This window comes from Pipistrellus hanaki (assembly GCF_964339955.1).
Source record: "Pipistrellus hanaki genome assembly, chromosome: 9".
Lineage (NCBI taxonomy): Eukaryota > Metazoa > Chordata > Mammalia > Chiroptera > Vespertilionidae > Pipistrellus > Pipistrellus hanaki.
The window spans coordinates 64487385-64511461 of NC_140511.1; the positions used below are offsets into that span (position 1 = coordinate 64487385).

The 24077-nt window shown below is 40.0% G+C and overlaps 1 protein-coding gene across 6 annotated transcripts in view; it reads right to left on the reverse strand.

The window, feature by feature from the left end:
* Nucleotides 1-22529, reverse strand: part of CTNND1 (catenin delta 1) — a 45230-nt gene extending 22701 nt beyond the window's left edge. For 4 of the 6 annotated variants that reach the window (XM_084894826.1, XM_084894825.1, XM_084894824.1 and 1 more), the window contains exon 1: nt 22308-22529. The gene's annotated coding sequence lies outside the window, so the exon portion shown is untranslated. Of the gene's footprint in view, nt 1-648; nt 768-22307 lie in introns of all 6 variants that reach the window. The other 2 variants (XM_084894823.1, XM_084894821.1) reach the window with 1 other exon arrangement.
* Nucleotides 22530-24077: the final 1548 nt, after the last annotated feature.

The window sequence follows — 24077 nt, forward strand, 5'->3', positions numbered from 1 at the left end:
CCTCATATTTAATACATTTATGAGGGGGGCTTTCTACTTTTCAAAACTATACTACAGTACTGGGGGCAAAACATGTGCCTTGGCTAACAAACAAGAAAGCAAGACAGCCACCAAACAAACTTGTGTAAAAAGGCACAATTTTCAGTGTCCTTCAGCTCTTGTGGAAGAAAAGAAACATTAGGCTCAAACTAGGAAACCATCCCTCAGAGTAGTTCATATTGTAATATCAGATAAGCAATGCCTAAAACTTCCTACACCTCTGTTATCCAACAGAAGCTCTAAACAGACTATATTTTTACCTCTTTACTTATCCTAAACTCTAGGTAATATCAAAACATCTACAAGGTTTATATGTAATACTTATAAAATAAATGACAGTTAAATAGAAATGAAGAGTTTCCCATACCATATTACATAAAGTGTAAGCTGGCTAGTAAATGGAGGGGCATTGTAGTCATACTGTTGGGCTTAATGGGGTTTCTCGCTTGCATGCTGGCTATGGCAAACTTTATGGCCAGTCCAAAATATACCATGTTGAAAGGCAGATTTTAGAATAAATCCTTTCCTTTATCCCCCACCCTCTCATCAACCCCTTAAAAAAAAGGCACTTAAATTTTTTATTCTTAATAAACATATTTCCATACACACCTGATAAGAGAAGGTCGTAATTGATTGTTTTAACACAGAGAACAGCCCAGTCTAGATTCGAAAAATCATGGGAGAAGCATCCCAGCCACCACAGCAAGGAGGAAGCAGGAAGGAGAAAGCTGCAGAAATATTTGGAGGAAAAATAGAAATGAGAGAAGAAATAAACATACCCAATGCATTAAAAAATAAAAAGAGCATGGGCAGGTACTGGGAGAAAGGCAATCTTGGAATGAAAGGGAATAACTGAAAATATGACTGGGAATTGCTTGATGTGACAAACGTCCTTTGGACTTTGCTCTGTTTTCAGATACCTGGACCTTGGATGTAGCTTTCATTAAAACCTGGTTCCTACTGTCATATCAGAGGTTCCTCTACTTGTACTTACATACAGAATCAGAAGCAGGTTATAATATGAATAAAAATTCACTTACCCCTGTTCCCAGCAACCAAATTGGAAAGAAAAAAAAAAGAAAGAAAAATAAAACGCTGTTGGAATGCCCTTCCCCCTCCTAAGACAGAAACCTCAAAGCCCAGTCCCAGCATGCCCACAAAGATATTGAGAAACCAGTGCAATAGTATAGTAGGGAAGACATGTGGAGACTAGCCTAGGCTTTGCTTCAGTTCCCTTTCCCACGCTCTCCAGAGCCCCACCAAGCACACTTGGGTCTCTTTGCTTTAGTATACAGGCATACCTCAGAGATACTGCAGTTCAGGTCCAGATCACTGTAATAAAGCAAGTTGTATGTAATCTTTTTGCTGGTGGAGGGTCTTGGCTTCAATTTGTGAAAAACACAATATCTGTGAAGTGCAATAAAATGAGGTATGCCTGTACATGGAGCATTCAGGAAGCAAGAATACCCAGAGTAACTGATGAGTACCAAATAAACTCCCTATTTAAGTTCCCATCACTACGACTTCTCCCAGTGGATCCAGTCCCTAAATACAAGAATGTGGTAGCCCTTTCTAAATTCTTACCATTTCCAGTTCTGTGCTCCCACAATCACTTACCAACTTCTGTTCTTTTCATTCCAAAGCCCACTGTTACTTTTTCATATTCTCATCCTACATTCCAACGGTATACTCAAATGGCTTTAATAAGTACCCTTGTGGTTTTTTTTTTTAAATGTTGCTCCCTTTTCATCTCCATTTCTTCATTTTAAGCACTTGCCATATCCGCTATTACAATGACCTATGAACCTTCCACACCAAGAGTTCAGGAGAGATTCTTCCAGTTCTGGGTTTCAACAGGGCCTGAACTGCAGTTACCACTCTGGCAGCCTCTACCCTGTAATTTTCTTTGCTAATAGAAGCTCAAACTACCACTACTATAGGGCATACAGTGACAACACTCCCCACTACACAGATAAATAGTCTGTCACCCTGTCATAAATGGCCACTTTGTGCCGTCACAACTTTACTTCAATAAAGGGAGTTAGGAAAAATAGTAGGAAAACTACTCAGGGCTGTAAGTCAGGAAGCAGTATCTTTTCCTAGCTTCAAGGCTTTAAAAGCTGACCACTTGACTAAAATTTGGAGAAGAGGACAGCACAGTTAAGTAGAAAGATTTCAGATTTCCTAGGCATGGAGAAATTTTCTGCCTGAAAGAAAGTAGAAGCAGAGGCTGTGAAGGACTAGAATAGGGTTCAGAAGTCTGGTCCCAGGCCTGGCTCGGCCACTAGCCAGCAACGGCAGCAGGTCACTGCCATGTTCTCAGTAAAATCCCAATACACTAGCCCAGTTTAACTCAGAGTTGCTGTAGGATAAGGTGAGATAATGTATGCTATACAAATATGAGGTTTTAAGTTGTTTCAAGAGCTAGTTTCTATCTTCCCTTTACATTACTTAATGGTAATGCCTCAGCCCAAAAGTATTTTGTGTACTAGTAGGTAAAAGTAATTGAATCAAGAACATAACTGGGTTCTAAGGAACCTCTCTGTACCTCCATGCAAGTCAGGTAAGTATATCCAAAGATATGATCAGACTTAGACAAGCAAACCTCTGAAGAAAAGAGGGGAAAATTATTTGTCCTAAGAATTCTAAACCCCACAAAATAGTCTTTGAGCCCTTAAGAAATTTTATCTATTGCCAGCCCCCAAATCAGCTTTCGTTCTTTCTTCCTATTTATTCATTATGAAATGAAAACCAATGTCATAAAGTTATGCTCTCCCTGTAAAAGCAATGATAAGCGAAACTCCTCTCCTGTCATCCTAGATATTTTAAATTGCTTTTTTAAAGCATACTGAGCCCCCTCCTACTGAAGAATACTGACCAATAAAATACAGCACCTGGCCCTCGCTGGCTTGGCTCAGGGGAAAGAGAGTCAGCCTGAGGACTGAAGAATCCCAGGTTCAATTCCAGTCGAGGGCATATGCCCAGGTTGCAGGAGGCAAGAGGCAACTGATTGATGATTTTCTCTCATCATTGATGTTTCTATCTCTCTCTCCCTTCCCCTTCCTCTGAAATCAATAAAAACATTTTAAATATATATATAAATATATACTTATATATAGTAACTGTAATACTACAGAACTACATTACATACATTCAAGCCAAGAAAGGTAGGTCGGTCTTCTAGATACCTAACAAGTATTAATTTCCCTTAATTGGCATTTGTCCCAAAATTCAAAGCAATTATTCTTGTTCAACCACAAGAGAAAATTGCCATTTTACTTTTAAAATAATATATTTTGTCAATAGTTTTCCCATAGTTTCTTATCACAAGGAGTGCTTGTATCACAGTCCAAAGTCTAAGTAACCTCACCATCATCACCACCATTTAATGTTCCAGAAGCTCAGTCAGACAATTCTAGTATTTCACTCTCACTCCTGCACTAACCCTAAAAACCTGGCATGATTTGCATTAAGGCTAAAGAGAACTCCGCTTACTTCACAATCTCATTTCAACTGAGCATTTCTCATAGTTACTAAACTGATATTCTGGAAATGGCCTTGTTTAGGTGCTAACAATTTCTGAACTTCCCTGTGGATTTTTTATGCTAGGCTCTCCTCCCCTTAAGAGCATCCAATAGGTTGACTGAAGGAGTTTCACTCTGATAAAGATTCACTGTGTCTACCATGAATCTCTTTGGTGACTTAAGGAAATCTGTCAAAGAATGATACATTCTATCTACTTGGGGTATCAAAGAAAAGAAGAAAAATAAATATACAAAAATTTTAAATACTCCTTGTTAAAAGGAAGTTGAGCTGGCCCAAAATTACCTGTCAGGATTTAAAGTTTTACTGAGACTTAAAATTTTTTAAAAATCAGCTCTATCATCTTAACCGCAAATTTGGAAACCAAATGGAACATTTTTCTTGCTCTCTTCCCCTCTCAAGTATTCTGGAAATCCAGCTCCCCCTACCCCCACCATAACATACTAAAATGGCTAATGATGACTAGCTTTGAAGCAAAGGAAGGGTGTGGCTCTCAGCTAGAGAGGGGGCCCTGGACTGAAAGGGTATGGAAAGAAACTAAACCTGCTTCTCTCTAGCATGTATGACACACACACAGGACTGGTCTAACAAGTCCTTCTGATCTCTCAGGCCAGGCCTCCTCCTTCTCCTCCCCCATCATCTACATGCCTCTCCAAAGCCCTCCACTGGGACAGATAACACAGAATTTTCTCTCAATCCTGAGGATCTGAGGCACACTAAGTTACTTACCTGAATCCCTGTTGCAATTTTGCCAAAGGGGCCTCACTTAGCCTTATAAGGAGAAAGTAGAGCTTTAGGGAGAGGCCGATAAGAAAACAAAGATAAAAGGGAGGGGCAAAAACCGAGGGAGGTGTCAGACTGGAGGAAGGGGAGAGGCCAATTGCCTTTCTCCTCCTCCAAGAGGGAGAAAAAGGGAGGGAGGTCAGGTACACAATGGGCACTGTGAAAAAGTCTAATCAAAATGGAAAGGTATTTATTTAACTCCTGTGTCATAAAAGAAAAATTTTTAAATTATCTAGGACACCTCGTACCCTACCCTAGGGGAGAAAAAAAATTTTCATGGAAAAAAAACTTAACCTTAGAGTTTACTAGGAATCACCCACCCAACTGAGCTCCACATTCCTTTTTGAAAGAGGAAGCTCTTTCCCCTTTTTAGTTTCTATCTATGGCATTCCCACTCCCACTGTCTCTTTGCCCATCATTTGAAGATCACTTGGGAAAGTTGAGCATGTAACTGAGTCGTATTTACATAGTCCTGCTTCCTCAGAGCCCTTTGAAGAGAGCAACAAGAAACCTCTTCCATTAGGTTTAGTATTCCATTCCCTCTGAGGCAAGCAACAAAGAGAAAGGAGGTGTGAGTCTATAAGGAAATCAGAGGAAGTGTGAAGGTACTATTTCATCTGGAGGACAGAGAGCTGAAAAAAATGTTTCTCCCTAGCTTTAAAAAAAAATCTGACCTTACAGGGGAAGAATAGTTGTGAGTTGTTAATTATTAATCTCCCCCTATAAGTTAGCACATAATCTTTTCAACAACTTCTGAGGTAATATTGGCCCCTTTTTTATTTATTTTCTATTTTTTAGAGAGGAAGGGAGAAAAAGTTGGAGGGTCAGGTCAGAGAGAGAGAAACATCAATGTGAGAAACATAAATCAGTAAGCAAAAAGACCTAGGATTAAAGCTATTTTTTTTTTTGTCGGTTTTTGGTGTGTGTGTGTGTGTTTTTTTTTTTAATATATTTTATTGATTTTGTACAGAGAGGAAGGGAGAGAGATAGAGAGTCAGAAACATAGATGAGAGAGTCATCGATCAGCTGCCTTTTGCACACCCCCTACTGGGGATATGCCCGCAGCCAAGGTACATGCCCTTGACCGGAATCCAACCCAGGACCTTTCAGTCCCCAAGCCGACGCTCTATCCATTGAGCCAAACCGGTCCCGGCTTGGTGTGTTTTTTTAAAATCCCCACCCAGAATATTTTCCCATTGATTTTGAGAAAGAGAAGGGGGTGGGGGGGAAGACATCATTGGCTGCCTTTGGCACGTGCCCCAAACCCAGCCAGGAATCAATCCTACAACCAACCAAGTACTTGACCAGGAATCGAACCCAAGACCTTTTGGTCCTCGGACTGATGCTCTAACTACTGAGCCAATCCATCCAGGGCGCTGGTCCCTTTTTAAACTATATGTCAGAGGCATTCAAAATCCTGCCCAAAGCCATGTACCAGAAAGTGCTGGAAAAGCATCTGTTCTACTTCAAGTCCATGTTTCTTCTCTTGGACAGAGTGAAAGGAGCTTGAAGTTTCTATGCTTCTTGTGTTTAAAAGTTATTCTAACTCCAACAGAGTTGAATTGACCGAGGTGAGAGAGGATGGGGAGGAAGCAGCTAGACTTTGTTCTTACCTTCACTTTAAAGAGCAAGACCTTTCTCAATTCTGTGGAAGAATACCTTGCAATCTACCTCAGATTTCCTATGGTATAAGGAACAAGAACTCGGGAGGGATGGTGCGAGAAAAGTAGTACTACTTTGTACAAGTACAAAATTTGTACAAAGTCACTTAACTTTCCACTGGAAAGCCTGTTCTAGACATCTGGCTATTTGCCATCTTTTCTAATAGCCCCCACATCAAGAAAGAAACCCTAATCACAAATATCCCTACTCTCATATTAATGTGACATCTTACTAAACCAAACGCAGAGATCAGTGTTGGGGTGGAAAACAGAAGGAACTAGAAACAGGGAAGACTGTGCTAGCCAGCAACAGAACAGAGGAGAGGGATTGTTCTAGCGGTATGTTAGCAATCTGCCTCTAGGGCAGCTGTCCTTCCCAGCAATAAAAGACTGGTTTGTGTATGTGCTCTGAGGCTAGCCAGCTTGGCAAGAAGTTTAAGGATCAGCCACCCAATCCACAGTGAGAAGAGATGCCCATTTCACAGCGGGAATGGAGGGCAGGGAAAAGACAAAACAAGGCAAAAAAAGGAAGGAGGCGGGGAACAGAGAAGTGCTACGGGTGCTATTTCAGTCTAGATCAGAGGTTGTGAACCGGTGGTCCGTGAGGTCCAAAAGGTTGGCGACAGCTGGTTTAAGGAAACCTCTGGAGCAGCAGCCGCCAACCGGTGGTCCGAAAGGTTGGCAATCACTGGTCTAGATGGGGGGGTGGGGGGGGGGGCTTACCAATCATTCCCTAGTTATGTGCAAACAGACTTGCCAATACCTCTCAATACTGAAATCATAGAACGGGTAGGTTTCTCCAGTTCTGGATATAGTAGGGTGCCAAATGAAAGGACGAGATTTAAAGTGTAGGGCTCCAGCAATGCCTTTCAGACCCACCGAATATCTGCAATATGTAGTCTGAAAATTACATAAATAGACATCTATCTCCTTCTAGAATTTCTTTCTTAATTAAACCTTAGAGATCTATAAATAATAGCAGCACACACAAAAACACAGTGAGATCCCCAATGCAAGAGATGGAGCACATTTCTATAACTCAAGAGCTAAGATGCAAAGGGCCACAGTCAGAATTGACATCCCTAGTCCCTCAGAGTAGCTAGAGGCTCTAAGACCCATTACACACACAAAGGCAGCTCTCTTCTCAATAGAGGCTTGCAGCAGAGCTCCTCTCCAAGGACAAAGAGATTTCACAGGAGAACCACAAAGACATCGCCCCTCTCCGTTTCCCCACTCCCAGCTTTCTCACTTCCTGTCACAGTAGCACCAGACCACAGTCTCCCAGAAACAAACAAATACAAAAGTGCTGGATTCTGGGCTGCAGGCCAACCGCATTCCAGGGCATCCTGTCTACCAATCACCAGCCAGAGCTCCCACTTTGCCCTGCTCAGTTCCTTATCATGTTCAGGGAAAACAACCCTCCTCCCTGCCCCAAGCCAGCGCTGCATAGGACAAAGCTCAGGCCTTTAAAAATCAGCAGAAAGATGGCGTGTGTGGATCTAGGGTTGGAGTGGGTAAGGGGATTTTTAAGATTCCTACTTGGCAAGTTTCTTCACTTTGGAGACCCTGCACTGGGGATTTTAAAACTACTGCTGCTATTATAACTCAGCTCAGCTACATGTAATATATCCCAAAGAAAGCTTCATCATGTCAATCTGATCTCCAACCTGGATTCAGTCAATGGAATATTCCCACCTGGAGAACTACTCTAGGACACATCCTCTGTCACCTTCTCCATCACCCATTTCCACTGTCCTCAAAGTCTTTCAAACACTTTTCCCCCACAAGCATAAAGCTGAGTCCTAAGAGGCCCCACAGAGAACAAACAAAGGCAGCGGACTACACCCTGCAAAGAGGCAGGATATAGGCACCAGCAGGTACTAGGAGCAAAGTTCCCTACTCCACTAGGGAATGAGAGGAGGACCCCTAAGAATTGCACAGTAGCCCTGGCAACAAAGAGGTCAAGAGAAAAACCTCAGCTTTTTTTGCTCACCACTCCTCCCGCCTCTGGGTCAGGGGCTGAGATTTGGAACCTTGTCAGAAAAGAAAGCCTCCCTTCCTAATAAGGGTTCTCAGCTGCTTCCAAGACTGAGAGAAATGATACATTTTTCCTTTATCTTGTACAAGCCCAATGGACCTTAGCCCTTAACCCCAGAAGCAAAGATGCAGATAAAGTCAAGCTCTGTTAGCCAGAGTTTCTTGAAATCCAAAGCAAAGCCGTCTGCCCAAAGGGCTCCATTTCCTGCAGAAAGCATAGTACAAGGCTCAGCAGAGTTCTCCAACCAGAGGGATATTCCAGGCATAATATACCACCATATTTTCTCCTCCCTTTCTTTCTCCTAATTTCCTTACCATTCTTGGATCTATTAGAAGTACTCTGGGTTAAACTCTGATTTAGATAGTACATGATGCAAAAGGAGCTAAGTCTAAAAAAGCACAACTTAGCGCTAACCAGTTGTGCTCAGTGGTTAGAGCGCCCCCCCTCCCTACCTCCCGCGGACCAACGGGTCACAGGTTTGATTCCCAATAAAGGGCACGTATCTTGTACCTCAATTGCAGGTTCTATCCCTAGCCCAGGTCAGGGCTTGAGCTGGAGACAACCAATCAATGTATCTTTCTCACATGGATGTTTCTCTCTCTCTCTTCTCCCTCCCTTTCACTCTCTCTAAAAATCAGTGGAAAAATATCCTTGGGTGACGATTTAAATAAAGAAATAAAACAGCACAACCTAGAAGAAATTAGTACATGTCTAAATCTGATATAATTAGGCATAAAGAGGTAGGGCAGGAATATACACAATAGTCAGCCATTCGAGGGCTAGAGAGAAAAGAGAATATTTTGCAACACTGTTTTAGAACAGAATTTCAAAAGTAGGGCCTACCCACTGCAAATTTTATCAATGAAGCACACAAAAAACAATAGTTTAAGATCTCTTACCTAGCACTGAATCAAACTAACTCCCTTTTTCTCTCAAGAACAACAAAAAAATTAGTTACAATTGTTAGTATTCTTATCAGATTCTCCCTCATTCATAGCCCAGGCCAAATAAATCAGTCAGTTATGTACTATCGTGGGAGGTGGATACACAAAAGCAAACAAAAATAATAGAGTCTAGTAGGAGAGCTTTCTGAGATACTTAAAAGGAGAGAGAGAAGTAAAAGGCACACCCCAGAGACACAGAATGAGGACACACCTAGATCAATGCTGCTGCTCCAAAAGGATGCTTGACAGGTTCTCTGCCTCGAATGGAGCTGAGACAGAAAAGGAGTGCTGACTCCGAAATACAGTCACCCAGGGTGTGAGGGAGAAAAGACACTATTACAATTCAACTGATAACAATTCAGCAGGACTTCACCAGAGGTTCCTGTTCTAATTGTATCTCTAGCTGTTTGCAGACATATTTGGAAAACCCACCAAAGGAATAATGAATGGGTAAGAAAAAAGTCAATGGAATACTCAATGGCTGGAAAAGCATGAATCTATTTTGCTAACTTTCCACTTTCCCCTTTCGCACCAAATCAGTCCTAACGCTGAAAGCACAGAGGACGGAGAGGAGGCAGAGAAAAGAATGTGATTGGGGAAGGTTTAGCTACATGCCAGCTAGCCAGCATACTGTACAGAATTAAGAGAATCCGATTCCACTGTGTGAAAAATACTGGGACTCTGCTAAAACACATCTAGTCCCTCTGCCACCCACCATCCCCCACCATCCCCACTCTGAAAAGAAGCATAATTGAGATAGCTTGATGAAGGCACCAGCTGTTTCCACCACTCTCCCTCCCCCCTACCCCAACTCCAGAGACCACAGTTCAAACTCACATCAAACACTTAATACAATTGACAGGCCAGTAGGAAGGAGAAGCCTGGACCAAAATAGCAGGAAGAGTGCCAACTGGCCCCACTAAGAAGGAATGCTTTCTTGGCTCAATGTAAAAATAAGAAACCTTTGTCATCCCCTCCCTCTGCCTAATTATGTTCTCCTTTCCACAACCTATCCCTCAGTGTCAAATGGATTTCAGTTTTTTTCTCTACAACTCCTTGATGTATTTTCAGATGTCAGAAAACACAGGGGCAATATAAAGTTGAATGTAAAATAATACCTAGGAGATTGGAAGGCTTCCTGGACTGCAACAGCCAACTCTAGTACAAGGCTCCCACATAAGGACAAGGAGATAGGAGCCCACACAGCACTCTTTTCCGTGTTTCAAATAAGGAAAGAATGGAGAGAACATCATGTTTCCACACTTGAACAATAATGGTAACCCAATTTCTCAAGGCATGGGTAGCCAGTTAAAAGTATTAACTTGATCAGCCCCTCCCCACCCACATTCTAAGTTGACCAGAGTTAGCCAAGGAGGAAGGGAAGGAAGCCAGAATTTCCTTTACAGACAGGAAGTAACATTGGCCCTTCCTGTCGAGTTTTAAACAAATTGTCCAGTTGAGTTTCAATGTTAACATCCTCTCCTGACTTGTTCTACAATTTCAAAATGGAGAGGGGAAATTATCTAAAAGTTTCCCTTCCCCTAACATGCAAGTCCAAGAGTGCTGGCATAACCCGCAAATCAGGTGGTGACATCTGTAATTCCAAAATAGTATAGGATAGTATGGTAGAAAATTTGAGGTTAGTGACCTGCTCACCATGTCCACTACCATGAACTATTCTTCTCTACTTCTCATAATAATTAAATGACCATTCACCTGAGAAATCACATAGATATGTTGCTTAACTCAAATGTTTAGGTTTTGTGGTCCTCAAACCTGAAAGCATGGATTTAAATATAAGAATAGCCAAAACCAGTTTGGCTCAGTGGATAGAGCGTCAGCCTGCAGACTGAAAGGTCCCAGGTTCAATTCTGGTCAAGGGCATGTACCTTGTGAGTACATTCCCAGTAGGGGATATGCAGGAGGCAGCTGATAGATGTTTAACATCGATGTTTCTAACTGTCTATCCCTCTCTCTTCCTCTCTGTAAAAACTCAATATATTTTTAAAAATAAAAATAAATAAATAAATAATTATAAGGATAGATGGAATAACACAGTCCTAAATCCCATATTCTAGACTCAGAACCTAGAAAGAACTGTCTCCCTTTGGAATTCTGAGTTGTTACCCTGGAGATTATCCCTATTTACATTGCAGATTGGACAAAAAGATTATTTTTAAAATGTCTTAGTTTAACTTTCCTCGAAGGAACAAAGAACTATACCACTTTTTGAAAATTGGATTGGTTTAATATTCTAATATTCCATCCCAAAAGAAATCCAAAAGTCCTAAATCTAGCATTTAGGATCCTAGATAACTCTTAGCTCTTTGACAATTCCTATATCTATATATATAAAAGCCCAGCAACAAGAATGGCAGAACGACCGGAACCACCACTGGCTATGATGCGCGCTGCGGCAGCCAACCAAACTGTCCTGGTTGCTGCCCCCCCCACCCAGCCAGCCAGTCTCTAATCAGCCCCCTAAACCCTGATCAAAGGTGAGGCTGGCCACCAACTGCCCACCGCCCTTACCCTCACCCAAACCCACCCCCAATTGGCCCCCAGGACCCTGATCGGGGGCTGACCAGCAGGCCAACACCCACAGCCCCTTCCAACAGCCAGCCCGGCCCAATGGGCCCCCATAGGGGCTGGCTGGCCGGACCCCACCCATGCACAAATTCACGCACCAGGCCTCTAGTAATAGAAATAACCAAAAGCTCTAGATTCAAGTGTTATCCCTGATACTTATTCAAGCAAGTCGTTTTAATTTCTAGTTTGAGTAAGACTGAGTGGCAAAATATTTTTAGAAAAAAACATAAAGAGAAATATTTCCCACAAGGTAGTATGTGTCACTAAAGATTTAGAAAAGAAAAATGGCATTGAATAAGATACTTTCAAGACAACTAAAAACATCTACAAATGTAGACATAATATATATCAAGCAGTTACTTTAAAGCAACTTCAAAATTTGGGGGAGCCCAGCCAATGTGGATCAGTGTTTGAGTGTTGACCCATGAACCAAGAAGTTCTATTCCCAATCAGGGGATCAAGGCACTTGCCTGAGTTGTGGACTCAATCCAGGCAGTTGATGTTTCTATCTCTCTTTCCCTCTCCCTTTTGCTCTCTCTCTCAAAATCAATAAAAACATATTTGTAAAAATAATTGGGGGAATCTCTGATTGCCTAGAATATTTCCTATGCAACATGATACAGTTACCTGACCATAGGAAAAGGAAATGAAAGGAGGGGAAAGTTTCATGAGCAAGTTCATCTCCCAAGGATGATATTAAGTAACAGATGACAACTAGATGGGTATAATTAAAGGGAAGAACAGAGGGTAAATAAGGTCAAGCTAAATAAACGAGAGAGGGAGACAAAGAGACTTCCTTCACTGAGGGACAGACTAGCTAAACCAGAAATCTACAGAGGGAAAGTAAGAATGGATGATTTAAGACACAAGTACTCTGATAATCAAAAATCCTTTTACTTTCCCATGGGATTACCCATGGGAAAGTAAAAGGATTTATATGGGGTTACCATAGAACATCACTAGTTGATGCTTCTTCCGTCTCATCTTACCAAAGTCTACCAAGCCAAGTAATTCAGTGTATACTTTAATAACCTTTACTGCTTAAACATATATATTGAAAGGGGGAAAAGACATACAATTAATTATCAGGAATGATCATCTTACCCAATGTGCAAGACAGAAATATGGATATGGTAACCTATAAAATGGTCTCTGAAAGTCATTAAATCCTAATGATTAGGACTTTGGGGAACCTAGAGTTTTGTGGGGTGTTTTGGTCAAATAAGCAAAGGAAAAGAGATAAGTAGGGCAGGCATAATGTTTGGTCAAAAGCACAAAAACCAACTCAACTAATATACTCAAAAGGGAACTGTACAGGATTTAGTTATTACTTCTGTTCACAGAAAATTGACTATGGAGATAAGAAGGTAGAGAACTATATTTCTCTAGGGAAGAAAATTTTTATCTCACTTCCCAAATACAGACAGGCTTATTCTAAGTCATTGCCCTACTATTATTACACAAGGGTCATCAACCTATGCAAAATCTGCTACTCTGCAAATTATTTGCTGACTAAACTCACGTGAACTTCTGCAATGGAACAAAGATGGCAGTTAAGTCAAATGTTGCCTAAACTCCTTACAAATACACAGAGATTAACAGCTATTGTCTATGAGATCTAAAGTGAGAAGACAACTTTCTTTGTACTATACAGTGCATGATGAGGTCCTATATTTTCCTCTCCTTCCCCCTCAACACACTCCTTGGTGCCTCCCTGAATAGGTCCCGTTCTCCCATCTCTCTTGCTGGCTAGTAAAAACTAGTCTCAGGGCCTTTGTACATTTTACTCTTATCTACATGACTCCACCCTAATTTCATTTAGATATCTCTCAAACATACCTTTAAGTGATTACACTATTAAAAAACTTCATATCCCTCCTCGCATGTATTCACCACGCTACATATCCTACTTTATTTTTTCTCAATAATATAATATGTATTTGTTGCTTATTTATTTATTTGTCTCTTTCAACTATATTATCAGTTCTGTGAGGTCTATTTGGTAAGTATACTGTTTAGTAAATCCTCAAATTTCGTCTGAATGAAGAATGTTTTACTTTTTTTTAATGAAAACAAACAGCTAATTTTTTTTTTTTAATCAACTTTGCTTCATTTTTGTTGCTATAGCCTTTTTTTTTCCTCAATGTTATCTTAGGCCCATCAATTGGGGTCTCCTTGTAGCTTCACCTGCAGATTTGGCTGACCTTCAGGGAGGTAGACATTCAAACAGCCAACTCTGCCCTGATTTAACAAAGTAGTCAATGGAGAACAGAACAGCAGAGGGGTTATAGAACTCCCATTCCAACAAAGAAACGGTGGAAAGAAATCAGATTGGCACCAACTTCTCCTTTAAAATAGACTACTCTATTTTAAAAGTGTGCTGAATATACACCAGCTACTTTATTTCAATGAGATTTATTTCACTTGCAATGAACTGTAGGTGCTTTGATAAAGGTATTGAAAAGTTGACCTACTTTCTATAACAATGTCCTATGTCCACAACCATCAGAATATATTTTAGTTTCTTAAAATACAAGCTCCCTAAAACAAAAATCTTTTCACTCCACAAAGAACTCTCAATGTGCTACTGTATTCCAATATAGAACAAAATGGGAAGCACACACAAACCTGACATTTACTCTGGAAAAAGTAAATTTCATTTGCTCTACAGTCTAATGAACCAAAATGAGTAATTAACCAGCAAATGTGGATGAGATCTGAAATCAAAAAGATAAAAACTAATCTGAATTACTAAAAGAGATCAATCTTCTTGGATGACAACAGTTAATCCTAATCTAGATCTATTGAAATAAACCAGAAGCAGTAGCCTAATATTTGTACCTTTAGCACATGAGTACAATTTATTCTGTAATAAGAATCAGTCATAGCTAGTTTGGCTTAGAGGATAGAGCATCCGCCTACAAATTGAAAGGTCCCAGGTTCAATTCCATTCAAGGACATATGCCTGGGTTGTGGGCTTGATCCCCAGTAGGGGGCTTGCAGGAGGCAGCCAATCAATGATTATCTCTTATCACTGATGTTTCCATCTCTCTTTCTCCCTTTCCCTTCCTCTCTGAAATCAATAAAAATATATTTTTTTTAAAAAGAATCAGCCCTGGCCAGTTTTGGTCAGTGGATAGAGCGTCAGCCTTCAGACTGAAAGGCTCCAGGTTCGATTCCGGTCAAGAGCGCATACTTTGGATGTGGGCACATCCCAATAGGAGGTGTGTAGGAGACAGCTTATTGATGTTTCTAACTCTCTATTCCTCTCTGTAAAAAAAAAAAAAAAAAATCAATAAAATATTTTTTAAAAGAATCAGAAACTTTTCCCATATTAAGTGTTAGTGAGGCAAAGCAACAGCCATAAAGACCAACAACCTAAAGGAAAAATAAGATAGGGCAGGGAAAGGGAGACACCAGAAAACAGGAAAGCAAACAAAAAGGAGAAAACTAGGAAAATCAGTAGTTGGTTAAAAAATGTGGAGTGCTGGGTGGGGAGTTTGACAGAAAGCTATGGAATACCAATCGAAATTAGTTTAAATACTATTCAGAATACTAATTTTATGGGTTACTTAGTATGAATGAAGGAAAGGAAGGAAAACTGTAGGCTGGAACCTGAAGTTTCCAAACATGGCGGCATCTAATACATATATTTCCCACAGGCCACAGTTTGACTATCTTCTATAATAATAAAGGCATAACATGCAAACTGACCTAACCAAACAGCAGAACAACCTTCCGGATGACCACGCTATAACACACTGGCACCAGGCCAGCCAAGGCGGGTGCCTGCAATTGGTCAGGGGGCCCTGCAATTGCCCCATAATCACCCTGTAGAGGAAGGCCCAGGCCATTCTCTGAAAGGCAATAGATGGTGGGGTTCACAATCAATCGCCCCAAAGACGGAGGCCCTGGCCACCCTCTGTGCGGCAATCGGTCATAGAGCCCTAGCTGGGTTGGGGGGGAGGGGACCTTCTTCTGCAGTGCAATCGATCTAGGGGCCCCGTGATCGATCACCCCACAGAGGGAGGCCCAGGCCACTGGCCAGCATCACTGGTGGGTGTGCAGGGCTGGCCAGTGATCACCCCAGTGAGAGAGACCCAGGCCAGCCAAGCGATTGCACCCCATGCCTGTCACCCATAGAGGTAGATGACCAGTGGCAGGAGGGCAACAGTGCCACACAGATGGCCCTGATCGCCGGCAAGGCCCTAGGGACTCTACGCAAGAGGTTTCGGATTGCAAGAGGGTGCAAACCGGACTGAGGGACAAACCCCCCCCCCCCCACCACCAATGCATGAATTTCATGCACAGGGCCTCAAGTTCCATAGATAAGAGCAGACCTCTTTCTTAACAAGCACACTTCTCACTAGGCTGGCATGGCCCAGTGATTGAGCATCAACCTATGAACCTGAAGGTCATGGTTCGATTCCCAGTCAGGGCACATGCCTGAGTTTGGGCTTAATCCCCAGTAGGGAGTGTGCAGTAGGCAGCTGATCAATGATTCTCTTTCATCATTGATGTTTCTATCTCTCTCTTTCCCTCTCCCTTCCTCTCTGAAATCAATAAAAATATTTTTCAAACAGCACAATTCTCACAGGAAGCATTGATGAACTCGAAATTGCTACATTTCTGTTTTATTAATGTCCATAAATAAGGATTGAAATAGAGAATGTTTCTTGAATATAAAAGAGGAAGGTTTATTTCAAGAAAAGGAACAGTAAAAGCCTGCCTTCATTTCTATGTACCTGTTTCCTGTACAATCACTCATAATGGAATGTTATCCTTGAAAATCCTAGTTGAACAAGTGAGACTTCAAGGTAAAGAATCTGGTTCAAAGTCAAGAGTAATAAACCCAAACTAAGCTTTTTCAATTCATTCTCTGCCAAAATTCAAGTTTACCCTAGGATGCTGGAATTCTGTCTTTCACAGATACAAAATGATGAGAGACACTTGTATTGCTTTTTTTTTTTTTTTAACTAAAGCATCCAAGTCTCTGAAGAAATTACTGCAAAATATTCAAGCTTTGCCACCTGTTTTTCTTTCTCACTCACACCTCACTTTACTTCATTAAAAGTTATCCATCCATCCCTTCAGCATCCTTCTTTTGGACAACCACACCCACACCACTCCCAAACTTGTCTATTACTAAAGATACATTTTCCCATTAAAAAAAGTTAGCTTATCCATCCAGGAAACTCATTTATTCTCTAATATAAGCATTTATATCTACCACAAAGTCTCAGGTTTTAAGACCTTAAAGGGCATTTATTCCAACAGACAAATTATGTTTGAGTTCATTCAAAGCATTCATTCTAGTAGCAAGCACTTACAAGATATTAACATGAGCTGGGAACTGTACTATGAATTTGAAATATATTAAAATCATTTAATGGTCAAAACAGTCCCATGCTATGGTTAATACTGTCCTCATTTTACAGAGACCAAAGCATAGAGCAATTAAACAATTTACCCAATATTATATGGCTAGTAAGGGGCAGAGCAACATTTGAACCCTGGCAGTCTGGCTCCAGCATCCATGCTCTTACTTACTATGCTATGCTGCCTTACCTCTCCATATTTATGAAACTCTCAGATTGGAAAGTTCCTGTTTGGTTAGCATATTGCTCAAAAAATAAAGAATAATAAAGCATCTGTGGCAAATGTTAACAATAATGGTGTCTACGCCCTAACTTGTTTGGCTCAGTGGATAGAGCATCGGCCTGCAACTGAAGGGTTCCAGGTTCCATTCCAGTCAGGGACATGTATCTTGGTTGCGGGCACATTCCCAGTAGGAGGTAGCTGATCATTGTTTCTTTCTCATTGATGTTTCTAGCTTTCTATCCCTCTTCCTTCCTCTCTGTAAAAAATCAATAAAAATGTATTTTTAAAAAATCAAACAAACAATGGTGTCTAAATGAAAGAAGGATATATAGGAGTTATTGTGCTATTCTTGCAACTTTCCTATAAGCTTGAAATTTTTTCAAATAAAGAAAACTCTGAATCCTTATAATATTCCCACTACATGCCTGATCTAAACTGCCTACACTGAAGGACTCACTGAAGAAGTGGCCCTAAAAATGGGGAACACTGACCCTAAATTGGAATAGAAATGTGGGCCATGTTCTCAATGCTTAATATTTAATAATCAACAACATACAATTCTAAGTAAAATTAGGGAGAAAAAGTACTTCCAAAAATACATTATACAATATAACTAAATACAAATAAATCCATGCCCTTATTTCCCCTAGCTTAGTTCTAACCTGAACAGTTGTCTTCCCCTCCTTACAATCTCCTTGCCAGACTATCTCAATGCTTTCTAATAGAAACCTTGAAGGCACTGGGCAGAATAATCCTACTTCAGCTTTTCATGGCATTAAACCCCTTTTTCGAGAAAAGAGAACGTGAAATCACCCACTGATTACCTACAATTCATTCCTTTAGGCAAGTTTCTTGTTACTTTTATTCTAAACTATACATGAAAATTTGGGTTCTTAAACTCATAAATTTCCCAATACACTTTGTGATAAAATCTCCTAAAGTTTCATGATGGAAGCAGTGACCAACAACACAGTGATATCCAAACACAGTTTCGTTGAAACACTGATGTTCAAACTATAATCCCAAGCTTTTTTTGTTCTTATCAACAAGTATAAAAACCACTCACTTTTGACATGGCTGAAAGCAATACTCCCTTGATGCTGGCCTAACATGCTTAAGATAACTAGTTCCTCTCCCCTAGAAGTGGCTACATTAAGGTTTCAATGGTTGAAGTTAACAGTTGTCTACCTTATGAAATGAACTGATGAAGACCCTTACTTTTTTTTTTTAATGTATATTTTTATTGATTTCAGAGAAGAAGGGAAAGAGATAGAAACATCAATGATGAGAGCGAATCATTGATCAGCTGCCTTCTGCACGCCCCCTACTGGGGATCAAGCCCACAACCCAGGCCTGTGCCCTTGATCACAAGGGAACCCGGAACCCTTCAGTCCACAGGCCAACACCTTATCCACAGAGCAAAACTGGCTGGGCAACCCTTACTTTTTTTTTTTTTTTTTAATATATTTTATTGATTTTTTACAGAGAGGAAGGGAGAGATAGAGATCTAGAAACGTCGATGAGAGAGATGTGCCCGCAACCAATGTACATGCCCTTGACCGGAATCGAACCTGGGACCTTTCAGTCCGCAGACCCACATTCTACCACTGAACCAAACTGGTTTCGGCAACCCTTACTTTTTTATACTATTCTTTGGACTGCTTTCTCAGGAAAGAAACAGAATTAAAGAAAATTTTAAATTTTAAATCTTCAATATACCCAGAAACTACTTAAAAATGGAATGTGGGAGATTAATCAAAGGTTGAAATTGAAACTACAGACTAGAGTAAAAGTTTCAAAATTACATTTCAATTTTATTAATCTAGGTGGTATTGCTTCCTATCTCAACTTCGTTTCAGCCTTCCCCACAAAGGTCCCTCACTCATTACATCAAGATCCTTATTTAACCAAGGCTTACTGAACACCTCAGTGATAAGATAATACCTACATTTTAGCAGCTCATACTCTAGAAGGAAAGACAAAAGTAAATAGACAATTTTAAAACCGTGTGATAACATTTGAACTACCCGCTATAAGCCTCTGCCCTGCAAATTGGCAGTATCATTCCAAACCACATGCCTGAAAATTCTCTGGAAGACATTTCACTGATAATCAATGAACTTTGAGGCATTTCCAGCAAATTTAAAAATGGACAGCAATGATATGCATATGGAAAGATCACAGTTCTAAAGATAGAAAAATATTCATGATAGCATACCCAGCTCTCCATTGCTTTATGGAAAGTGGATTTTTTTTACATGTTATTCCAAGAGGGAGGAGGTTAGAAATCTAAGTGAGGACTGACCCTCTATAAGATAAACACCCTTTCCTTTAGCAAAGGCTGATTTTAGTTCTGGCTCTTTTTTCTGTTCTCTCTGGAGAATGGCAGTACATTAGTGGTTAAGTCTGTGGACTTGGTAGGTAGTCAGGCCAGGGTTTAATCCTGGTCTTGGCCACTAACAAGCAGTGAAATTTCCAGCAAACCTCAGCTTCTCTGAGGCTCAAATTCTTTAAGAAAACAAAAACATTTGTTGTGGGAAAGTAAGTAAGTAGTTTATGCAAAATGCTTAGCACCACGAGAAAAAAACAAGAGAGGGAGAGGGGCTGCCATTTAGTAAGGGGGCCGTCAGATACTAAAATAGAAAGCAATAAATTATATAGAGCTAATATTTTTTATTCCAATTGAATAGATCTATGCTTAATTTATTTGCACCCATCCCTAGAGTAACTACCTCATAAACTTAAGGATAAATTGCAATTACTGGGAGCTTTTTATTTTTTTTTTTTAAGATTTCCAATAGTCCCAATTCTTATAATAGCTGAAAGAACATGTTCTAGCCCCTCTGACTCTCCATAATTGGAACCCTAAGAAAGGCACTACAACTCTAACCACCCACAAGAGACCCTCACCTGGAACACAGATTATACCTTAGTCATATAACAAAGAAACCAACAGTACATGGGAGTCAAACAACAAGAGAAAAATCTGCATAACTCATACTTGTCATTTTTTTTTTATCCCAAAACCAAAATGATGAGCAAAACAAAAATTTAAAGATTTACTTATTTGTACCCCTTATTATATTTCCTAAAAGAACTAGTAGAGGTGAGGTAAAAGACAATCTTCCATTTTATCATCCAAAAGGCTCTATAGTACATACCAGTTAAAACAATGCCTCAGTTCGTGGCAATAGTCCTGGACGACAGTTAACTAGGATGCTCACTGCAGTTACACAAAGCCCAGTATTTAAAGCTGGACCCAAATCACCACCATTCAGTCATCCAGAACCTATTTTCAAACTGCCTTTGTACTCCTTCAGATTCCCTCGTCCCTCCCCCTAAAGGTTGAGTAGGAAACCGACACTCTGGCAGCAATATGACCAACCCTTTAAAGATCCAAGAAACCTCCCTAGGCTGAAGTCAAAACAGAGAGAACATTTGAAATATAAATTGGAAAATATCAAATAAGAACTAGAGCCCAACAGACTGTAGACATTGTCTTTTTTCTTTCTTTTTAACTGCACTTACTATAATTATGAGATCCAGACATGAAAAATCTTACTGTAGCCCTTGCAGGTTATATTAAAAGGAGGAACAAAGTTGTTTCCTATGAAGCCACAACCTCATAAGGATGAAATCATCCTGCAAAAAATACTCTCAGTTCTAGAAAACAAATACGAGGAAGTACTATAGTCTAAAAAGAATTGGCGGGGGGTGAGGGGGAGGGAGACTCGGGCACAAAAATCAGAGGTTATAGACGTATACGTTTAAAGCTAATGAGCAGTTTACATATTAAGGCCCTTCTTGTTACAATTAGGGCAGCACCTAATCCAGCAATAATTTTCAGACTGATTCGCATTTTCAAAAGGAAAAGGAAGAGAACACTTCAGCTACTGATGAGTTGGCTATATAATTATCTAGAATCAGTATTTTTACAAAAACATATCTGCAAAAACAAACAAATCTTAAAATTATGTATAAGATTTGAAAGCAGTCATTGGCCTTTAGCTCTTACAAATTTCTGATTTCACAGCAAACAAAAACTTACCTCCAAAAAAGAACTTTCAGTTTGGTTTAAAATAAGAATTCCCCTTGTGCTTTCTCAAATCCATTCTAAACACTAAAGTTTTGTATGTAAAGTATGTTTTCTCTTAGCGGCTAAGAGACTTAGCCTAACCTTATTTAATTCATGGCCCTTTAAGAACATAAAGCTGAAAATATTTTCAGGTGTGTTGCCACTTTACTCAGGTGAACTAAAAAGCATGATTAAGATTTCCTTAATCCCTTTTAGCACATAAACCAAATACTATCGTATTTACAGACTGAAAATACAACACTTCAACAAGTCTTTGCCATCAAAGGTAGTTTTAGAAGAAAAGGGGATTACAATTCAGTTAACATGGACCCATCTGTTTTCTTTTATAAGGCAAAGCAGGGAGGCAACGTCTAGCAGGAGAATGAGGCTCCCACCCACCACACCTGGAAAGTAAAAGAGGGATCCACCCAGGAATAGCTGGGCTGAAACCGATCTGGGCCGTTCAAACTCTGTGGGAGAAAAACACCACCGTTTAAACTGCAAAGCTCCCAGCAACTTTCCACTTCCACAAATCTAATGATAAAAGGGAAAGAAAAGTTTTGAAACACATGAAGTAGCATATGTACAACCAGCTTCCGACCCAGACAAATTCCTTTCCCAACCCACACGCAAAATGCCAAAAAAAAAAAAAAAAAAAAAAAAACCAAAAAAAACCACCAACCTTTGGTTTGAGCTCTGAAAACACAAGTTTGTAAGCTTAATCTAGAAAAATATATAAAGTCTAAGAACACACCAAAATGTAAACTTATGGAGTTGCTCTCACTCCTCTGAACCTATTCACCTCTATTAGAGAGACCTAGAAGTTTGTTTCTAAATCTTGAATATTTTACCTTTAAACATGTAATAAAATTCCCCAAAGTAGGAAGAAAAATTAGTAATTGCTTAGAAGACACCCATCAGGCATAGCAGACTCTCACGTTTTTAAATTCCCTCTGGTTACCGTAAGGCAAAAATTCGATTTGGGTTATCCTCCTTTACCCGTCTGAATACACATTTTTTTAAAAGGCACACACCTCAAATGTCTTCTGTAAACCAGTCCTTTAAGAAAGAAACCCAAGGCTTCGTCAATGTGTTGAGAAAGACAAATCCAGCAAGGTAGTTGATTTTTTCGCCACCGCTTCCTCCTTTCAGGATCTTTCCTCCCTCTTTTTTTTCCCTCAGATCCAACACCTAAAATGGAAGTTGCACCCAGCCAAAGGCTAGGGAGCCTGGGTGGTGACAAACTGATCTGGCAGCCCTACCCCCTCGCTTTCCTAAGTGATGTCAGTCCCTGAGAACTTCCAATAGGAGCCAGGCATAAATCAGGGAGCAGATTTTATCCAATAGGAAACTTCATTATAGGAAATTAAAAAAAAAAAAGGGGGAGAGAGAGGAGGAGAGAGACGGGGAAGTTTTATATATATATTTATATTTAAAGTGAAAACCGTATAGTCTCTGAGGAGTCACCGCAGGGTTCTGGGGGGCCAAAGGCTGCATAGAAGGGCATTCCTAAGAGTCGGTTCTCTTTGAGGGTGGGGCACTTGCTCCCTCTCCCTGCCTTTCCGGGTGAGGAAAAAGCTGATTTCATTTGCCTGCTGCTATTTGATTTGTTGCTTTCTACCCCAAAGAATTTTCCCAAAGGGAGACTGGGAGCTAGGGAGAGAGAAATCCTAAAAATAGGACTAATTTATGTTGAATGGGATGATAGAGGATATCTCAGGTAAATTTACAGATTCACTGTTTTGGTTTAACTGCATTAGAGCTAATTAGAAAAAAATAAATGCCTCGACTTAAACAGTTATTAATGTCTATACTTTCAACTAGAAGGAAGCTGAATCCACTGGATTGAGAAAAATCACTGTCTTCCCATTTGTCCCCAAATTAAAATAATGAGGGTTTGAGGAACAGAATAAATGGAATCCAATAAACAAGCAATACAGTTACAGAAGGTAACAGTATGTGTAAGGAAAAGTAAGTCTCACATCAAGAAAATTAGCATTGTGAATTTCAAGCTTCTAGCTCATACATTCTCTTATTACACTTGTCCTAGAAAGTACAGGTATTTTTTTTCTGAGTTATCTTAATATGTTGTTAGCCATAATTCACCCAATGTTTAATATATAGTCCCATAGAGTCTATGGCATAGACCCTCATATTTGGTCTAAAGTGTCCAAAAGAATGCCTGAGAAGTGCTAGAAGACCAAACAGGCATCTGGAATGAACAGACTTTAGCTCTCATTATCTAAGAATCATCTCCTTTTACCTTATCACATCTTCTAACTCTTCTTTCCATCTATTCCTGCTCCTCCACAGCAAGTTCAAAACCAAAGGTAATTGCCAAAGGAAAACAATCAGCACAGAAATGTTTGTTGATTTCATGGGTTCCTAGATCAAAACCATATTCTAAATATTGTATGATTTTCTAGAAATTGATTGGTCTTGTTTCCTCATAACTTGCAAGTATTTTGCCTTCCTTTTTTTTTTTTTTTTTTTTTTTGTGTGTGTGTGTGTGTGTTTGTGTGTGTGTGTGTGTGTATTTTCCCATCTTTCCCCAAGAAAAGATAAATTCCATGAAGGCATGAACAGTGTCTTTCTAGTACTAGTATATCCCAAAAACTTAGCCTTATATCAACAGATGAATGAGTGAATAAAGTCTCTTGGCTTACTACTTATGTAATCCTGGAAAAGTCATTTAACATTAAGGTATTTGTAGATTATATTCAAAATATAGCCCAGCCAGTGTGGCTCAGTGATTGAGCATCGACATATGAGCCAGAAAGTCACAGCTCAATTCCCCGTGAGGG